This window comes from Branchiostoma lanceolatum, chromosome 1, assembly GCF_035083965.1.
Source record: "Branchiostoma lanceolatum isolate klBraLanc5 chromosome 1, klBraLanc5.hap2, whole genome shotgun sequence".
NCBI classification, from domain to species: domain Eukaryota; kingdom Metazoa; phylum Chordata; class Leptocardii; order Amphioxiformes; family Branchiostomatidae; genus Branchiostoma; species Branchiostoma lanceolatum.
The window spans coordinates 15780463-15789257 of record NC_089722.1 but is presented as its reverse complement, the minus strand read 5'-3'; positions in this window follow the sequence as shown (position 1 = coordinate 15789257).

Below are 8795 nucleotides of genomic sequence, written 5' to 3'. Positions count from 1 at the left end.
AACATGTAAGGTTAAAATCAGCAAATTTAATATTCCTAAAAATCATAATCGATCATTTGCTGGTGATGCCTTAGCTACATACCTTTCTGCAACAATTACAATTGTAGCACATTCCAAATATGAACTCTTACGGGTGTTTTTGTCTAAATACGTTCGAAATTCTACGCTGCTTCAAAAGTTCTGGAACGCCGGACTGGTACATTCTTGTACTCATGAACTTTTTAAATACTTTTCAGAATTCATGAATATTGACGTTACTTCTCTGGACGTATGGACAATGAATGACGTCAATGCGTTGGTGACGACAATTTTGACATAGTTACGGTATTATACAGTTTAGGAGGGCGTTCTACCGAGAGAGTTCTACATGTTGACGTCATCCACCCACATACTTTCTCCCTCCCACGCATTTTGCATCCACTCCCGAGTATGCCTAATATCCCAAGACAGTTGCTAATGGTCCACTTTTCTATAGGGCCGTCAGCTCTAACGATGCAACAAAGGAATACAGCATTACTATTAAGAATCACCGTTTCTTCGATTCACCGTGGGGTCGCAAAGGGCTGATATAACGAGGGTAGAATCAGGTGCAAATGTTGGGCCAACATCTGGACTTAGCAATGATTGAGATTCCTTAATTTGGATAATAGAAAGAACGTTAACAAATCAGACAGGGCCATGGGGCAGTGATGGGAAAAAACTTATAGTTATCTGAAATTGAAAAGGCTGACTTGTAGGGGTTGTATGATTGGCGTAGGGTAAGATACGAATTGAGAGATACTGGTTGAATATCATCCACTGGGAGATGTACATGTCGACACTTTGGCATGTTGTGGAATTGATGCTCTCTTAGAAGTTAGACACTATCCCGTTAGACACAATTCCATGTGGGACTTTGTCCAAAAAAGTCGAGAAAACTTTCATTGGATCATCATCTTTCTTCCTGTCAGGTTTAGATCCGGATTGTTCCACTCATAAGCCCCCCTCTTACTGGACCCGCGGCACGCTGGCGGCGTCGCTGCGTCCTAAACTGGACTTTTTGTTACCCTTGACTTTATAATGGGAATATCATTCAAAACGTACAAGTATGACCAAAAAGACAACAAAACACACAAAGCTTTAAAAGATTCGTTTTTTGTCGATGAAATTCGTTGAGTGCTTTGTCAATTCAATCGGCCGCAGCGACGCCACCAGCGTGAGGGGGGGGGGACTTAGGCTACGTGTCCTAAGAGAGATGCTAGATATCTTTTCTATCTTGGTGTTTCTAAATTGACCTTTTCTTATTCCCCTTTCTTCAGTCATTTCGACTCCTAAAAATTCCATGACGTCACGCCTGCCCACGCCTTCAGCATATGACCAAGATGCTGAGTATAAAATACCTTTAGCTTTGCGGGAACAATCGATATACAATTTAGCCCCGGGAACAGGAAATTCGCAATGGGTGGGTGGTAGTTTCAGCTTCAGATTGTCTGAGAGTGATTACATAGTCACGTCATAGGGGACGTAATATCGACCCAAAAGTTTTCTAAGAAGTGTTACACTTTATTAAAAGAGAATGCCTCTCAACTCATAGGAGATGTGTCCTAGTTCTGCAGCTGTCGACAAGTTGTTTTCATCGCCCACTCAAGAGAACAAAGATTTATAGGAAGTTAACTGTTGATACAAAAGCTTAGTGACGTCATAGTAATATACGTCATAGTTAAATACGTCGTAGTGATATCGACCCAAATGATTTTTAAGAAGTGTTACAGTCTATCACAAGAGAATGCCTCTCAACTCATCAGAGATGTGTTCCAGTTCTGTCGACCAGTTGTTTTCATCGCCCACTCACGAGAACAAAGATTTATAGGAAGTTAACTGTTGATACAAAAGCTTAGTGACGTCGTAGTAATATACGTCGTAGTAATATCGACCAAAAAGTTTTCTAAGAAATGTTACAGTCTATCACAAGAGAATGCTTCTCAACTCATCGGAGATGTGTTCCAGTTCTGTCGACCAGTTGTTTTCATCGTCCACTTGGGAACACAAAGACTTATTAGAAGTTTACTGTTGATACAAAAGCTAGGTGGAAGCAGAAACTCAGCCGGGATTTAAACATTTCCAAACTTACGTTGATGAAGGTTGGGCATCCAGGTATAGGTAATAAGATACGCAAAAAAAACAGTTACTCAAGCAACTGGATAAAATGTTGAAAGTCAGACGTTTCAGACAGTATCCGCCATCTTTCGTCAGTGACTAATGGAAAGAACTGGATGACCAGGTTCTCCAGTTCTTTCCATTATTCACTGATGAAAGCCTGATAACGGATGCTGTCTGAAACGTCTGACTGTTTCAACATTTTGTCCAGTTGCTTGAGTAACTGTTTTTTTTGCATTTCAAAACTTAGTTTTTCAAACTGCTTCTTTCTGTTAAATGTAATTTAAGTGACATCAGTGGAGCACAATCCAGTGATAGTCAAGGAACATGAAAACTCGTTGAATTCTGCCATGTGGGATTGGGACATTTTTCTGGTTACTGAGTCATGTAGATTGTATCATCTTCCTATGTGTGCCATGTAGACTTGTACTTGGACCCATATTCCCATTCTGTATCAAAACTTCACTTCTTCCGGTCTCGGCATATTATTCCCCATGCAGCATCTACGTACGTTGTCTTCCCCTGTCTGTCTCAGACATCAGAGCCAGGCTTTCTATCTAGAGTCGCTTACTTCCTTCAGGTCGTCCAGAATGATATCCCTGCGCAGACAATTATTATTTACTCCGTTCATCATCTCTGAATTCTGCCGCGCCCAGCCCATGGTTTCCACCTGAGAGTGTACGCAGAGGGAAATCTGTAGGACTATTGTTGATATCTCTAAAGCCACAGGCAGTGTAGAAGATTGAAATAATTTAAGTCGTGCCATCAATCAGAACGCAGATGATTATATAGATAGCAATCCCGAGGTGTTTGAGCAATAGCTCCCTGATTTCGAAGTTTGCTAACTCGGAAACGTTCTTGGAAAACAGTTAATGACATTTTATTTACAGCAGATCAAACTGTAATTGCGGTTGGCATGGGATTGAAGCTCAAACTGTTCAATGAGTCCCAATTTGCGAGCACTCCGTAGGGAATCTGGCGGTAAAAAATTCAAACATCCGTACTTTCTTCTCCCTCGTGATATGAATCATAGTTTTGAAACCGGAATATCCTATATCATTTAAAACAATTATCCTCGTAATTTTCCTACTCGTAAAACACTTCCGACAAAGCAATAGAAAATAAACAAATTCAAAAAGAAAGTCAGTTTCCGTATGTAGAAATCGCCTTGAAATAACCCTCAAATGAAGATACATTCCCAGCACCGTCAACATATCCCGAGGAGGCACAATTAAATCCAAGTGGCTTAGCCGTCTTACTACGGGGAATGTTATCATCTAGCGCCGGTATTTTATCATAATCTCCATCTAACTCTTACGATATGTAATACTTTGGAGTCCTAACGGCAACTGATGTGATTTTAGGGTAGAATCTGTTAGAAAGAGAACCACTTGTACAGATGAGCAAATACGTGTGCAGTCAAATCTGGCTAACTCCGGTTCAAGGACAACTTCAACAGTAATCTCAGGAACGCCTAACATTTTCCAACACATAACTCCCAATATCCCTGCCTAATCTCATACTGTGATCCTTAGTTGATGCCTAGGTTAATACACACATCCTATGGGGGTAAACGATTCATTTTCAGAAGAACGGAAGGGTTTTATCATCTTTATTCCTCATGCGTATAGCCAGTGGAGAGATGAAGAGATAGCTGAACGTTCAGGCTGAATGAGCAGAATCTGTTTGTGGGTGGAATGAGACGGTGTGGCGATGCCTGGTATCGACCGGGTTTCCTATGCGTCAAAATAAGTTGAGTATCAGATAAAATGGTCTCCTTCCTGAGGTCTCGGTTAGTGCCCTGAGTCATTGTTACTTTTGGTCTTCATTCTATGTCTAATACCTTTGTGTTGTGAAGATCATGAATAAGCAGTTGCCATTGTTTGACCGCGTGATCATAGTCCGTAGTTGTAAACATTCCATTATTTGCCATGCAATGTACCTGAAACAATTGTTCTGCAATAAACTTGACTTGAATTCAATTGTTAGATGATGTTTAAACAATGAGTCTGATGTCATGTTTTACTCACTTTGATGAGTTACTATACACCGAGTAAATTTTTCATCTTCACACGAGACGTGGATGTCCTGCGGCAGCTCAAACAGATCACAAGTTTCAAGTCTTAAAAAAAGTCCCTGTGGCACAACTTTCTCCGATATATTGGAAGTTTGTTTACGATGGGCAAAGTCAAAAACTAGGCTATAGTTTACAGTCGTGTCAATCTTCATTTAAGACGAGCATACCAAATGACCATACCGGCTGAGGAAAAGATCAAAAGAAGCCGACAGGTCGTTAAAGGCGATGTCCAATACAAAGACGGCGCAACTTCAGTGAAAATCAATGCTGTTTATAGCTGTAGGTTTACGAAATAGCTGTCTTGGGATACAGTTTATTTTGAAAGTGTCAAGAGGAAACCAACTCTAAAACATAAAACAGTTTTACATCAACATGTCGTGAGAGAAGCTTCATGTAGTGTCTCATCTAATAGTAGCTCAGTAATGCCACTTTAGAAACGTTGCTACGTAAGTCTCTTGAACATTTGCCTTATGCTTTGCTAATGGCAATTGTTTTGACCGAATCATTATTGGAACATTCCTTGATGGTGACCCACAGAAAGCCAGGGGCGCAGTTCAAATATTTATCAGTCAGAAACAAATACGGCGTGTCACCGTTCTGCAAAGTTGCATCGATTTTTCTCTCGCATCACCGGCTGAAGTAATCGAGACCATCAAAAACAAATCCACGAGCCTCTGCCTGGTGGTATGACGCAAATCAATCTCCGGTATACGCTATCTGATTCAACTATCGAAATGGACTTATGATAGGATGCGTTTCTTGTTGGTCAGCCTTTAATGAGTTTTGAGGTCAAAGAATTGTACCTTATCGGAAAAGATACGCTGCGGGTATGGCTGTGGTTATATTATTTGCTTGTACATAGCAATATATTGTAATACCTGCGGCTAAAGGTCTACAAGGTCACTAGCTGAGGCTTTACAATGATGAGGCCAGTATCTGTTGTAGGAATTGCTTTGTATTATTGATGAGAATATCGGCTTCGATCACTTTCATATACCAATGGATTTTGCTACGACGAAATCGCAGTGGATTTCTCGTGGTCACCAACACATGTGGCAATCACATGATCCAATAGTTGCTGGCAGTGGGCTCGGTAACACCATTTTGCTACGACGAAATCGCAGTAGATTTCTCGTGTTCACCAACACATAGGTCACTCACATGATCCAATAGTTGCTGGCTGTGGGTAACACCACTTACACTACAACCTTGAACTATCATCCAGATTTAAGTGTTCGGTGTCAAGGGGACAATAAACTTAATGAGCGTCGACAACAGCCTGGGGTTAGGATCAACCGACGGAAGTTTGAGGCAATTTTTTTTTTTACTTCCGTTTTCGACAGACAAGTTTTTATAACTTATATTAACAGTGCCACGTACAGATAACAGCATACCCATTTTTTATACACCTGTGCAAAGTGAGGAAAGTCGTGTAAAGTGCCTTTCCCAAGGACACAACACCGGTGGCGTCAGGGGGATTCGAACTCAGGACCTCTTGGTTCTAGGCCGAACACCCTGCCGTTACGCCACATGACACCACTTTGAGGCAATTGATTTAGACGGTTAGACTGAGGACATATGGACCCTTATCAAATTTATTATTCTATTATTATAAACAAATTATAGTAGGAAAGATAATGATAATCTCTTCGAGTATTCTTAGATCAGGGATGATATAATTAGAAATAAAACAACCAGTTATTCATAAACAGAAGGCAACATGATACCATTTTGAGAACCCGGTCCAGGTCACAAAACAAACAAAAAAGTAAATTAATGGCTGCAAGTCCTCAAAATTGAAACTGTGCAATCTTACAAAGTTGACTGTGACTGTCACAAAATATCATGATATTTGTTGGGGTATAATTGGTGTGATTTTTACTAATGAGTCTTTTTGGACTGACCAATACCGTGGTGGTCGTATGTTTGCACCCTTTAGAAACCGCGTTTCTAGACTTTTATTTTTCCCCAAATTGCAAGCCTGTTCCTATCTCGTACTCTATTCAATTGTACGTGCCATAAGGTTTTTCTTAGTGAAGAAGTATGTTCTATGCGGGCCCCGGAGGTCAGATTGAGTGCTTTCTGTCACACTGGGCGCGCAGGAACCATTTTGTGGCAAACCTAAAGTGTATCGTAAAAGCCTTGCCTGGAAGCGATAGAATCCACAGGTGGTTCTGATAAACCTGTAAAATATAGAATGTATTAGAGTCGCGTGTCTGTGAATACAAACTAAAATTTAAAGAAAATTGATAACATACCAATATGCATTGCATCTCAAATGGTAAATTTGGTAAATTCTAGTTAACAAGCTTTGCTATTTTATGTCTCTACTTTCTATCGACCTAGAAGCATGAAATTAACGGATTAAGCGTTAAATTGATTGTTATAAAAAAAACGGAACCTATATAATTAGCATGAAATAACGTGTTCATTTATAAGCCCCATAATGCTAGGTATCGGATCAATGACAAGACGTCATATAGCGTGCATTATAAGCTTAAAAACGTCTTCACGACCCAATGAAATTAGATCCTTTAATGCTTTCAGCCCCGACCCATTGCATGTCTGGATTGTCAATCCGCAGTGCAACAACACTCCCTTACACCCAATGCAGAACGCCATTAACCTCCTTTGAAAGGAAGAGGTCACCAAAGGTCCCGGATGAGGTCAGCAGATGTCCCGGATGAACGACTCGCCTGGATGGTCGGCGCTTTGGTCGCTTTGTTGTTTCTCCGCAGGGAAGAAATTAGAGTGGTTTTGTGGACCTACGGTTCCAAGGAGAAAACTTTGCAGACAAAAATCAGCCTCGCCACATCATGCCATTACTTTAGTGCTTCAGCAGACAATGGTTAGAAAGTAACACAGTGCAGTGTCTAATATAGACCAAATTGATTATTGGCAAGTCAATGCTTTCTTTTTGATAAATTCTAGGAACACCGTCTCCAGCTACAAGGGCTCAAATTGAAAGCCCGAGCATTTCCTTAGAATACTCATCTCCCATTGGATAGAATCAAATATCGCAGGAATGATCTCTAAAATCACATTTGCAATGGATCGCTTGTAACTGTTACTTTATGTTCAACTTGTTTTGTTGCAAAGTTTCAAGGTCACCTTTCTAAGTGATAATGTCGAAATGACTATCTGCGGAATCTCACCTTTGGGCAACTTACTTTGAAAGTATCTTTGGCTGCTTAGATCTGTTCAATGATGGACAGCTTCCTCTGCTTTCGTTGTGTCACTGAATAGTTTATTCAGCGCTATCTCAGTTTGATCTATACTGTCTGGTGAATTATGGCCTGTACTAGTGCTCAATGATTTGTCAGGTAGGTTTTTGAACTCGTTCATCTAAACGTACCGCACAGATCTCCAGATGTTACGCCGACTCATTTTTATATTAGATATCGATTGTTCTAAAACACGATGGTTTGGTATCTCTCTTGTTGATTTGTGTGGCGGCCATGTTGCCTTGGGCAGTGAACATCAGTTAATAATAATGTTTTATTACAACGTCGGATGGAGTGTAAAAAAAGCAACCCATGGTTCCATATGTCTCTTATACAAATTAACACTCCCAAAATCTTTTTGAATACCCACTGGGTTTTGACAATTAATTATTGGGTAAAGGAAGGGTAAATTTGTATTTGTCTCCTCTGGACGATTCATGTAGTTTTTTTACGTGTTGGTGCATTAGGGGTCTAGGATGTGCATATTGCACTCATGTTGTAAAGGATGTAGTGATAAATAAATGGCTTTATCTGTGCTGGACCTTGCATACCTTGATCTCTAAAATCGTGCAAGCTTTAGGTTGATTCATTGTGTGTGTGCTTACGGACAATCGCTTTATTGGTCTTGGAACAATTTGTTTTTTTTACTCTTTCTATCTTCTAAAACAAGATAATGGAAACTATTGTGCTATTGTAATTGTGAATGTTACATGGCAGTGGAGGTGGTCACTACGTGAGGGGGTTATGGAAAGTTCCATCAGAAATGTAGTTTTGTTATCGCATGCAATTTTATGTGCCATGTTCGTTTGCAGGCTTGAACATTTATATCAAGATACATAGCGACACTCCCCATTGCAGTAACGTCCACGTGATAAGAAAACACAATTTGCCATAAAATCAGTTATCCTTTAACGTCTCCTGCAATATATGTTTTTAGATGTAGAAGGCCAAAAAGCTGCCGGAATACGTCGCCCCGGGCTCAATCACCAGTAGGTTGATGGATGTCACAGGAAGCTGCTGTCCGTAGCAATAATGTACGAACCGGTAAAGGCCAATAGAGATGTGCGTGCTGGGTCCCACAGGGAAGCACACTGGGACCTCTCAACAATGTTATTAATGGAGCCGTTGGTGGTGAAATGCAGCTTTAAAAGCAACACGCTTTTACTTCACTGTGATGTCTCTGTTAAAAGATGTCGGCTTTTTAGAAATACCAATTCTTTTTATCGTTGTCACAATAATGATATACTGATAGAACCTTGCCAAAACATGCATCAACATTCAATTTGAAAGGTAAATGGAATTTAACATTCGAACCCCGTATGAACAATATATCTACTTCTGATTATGTTTTTAATGCG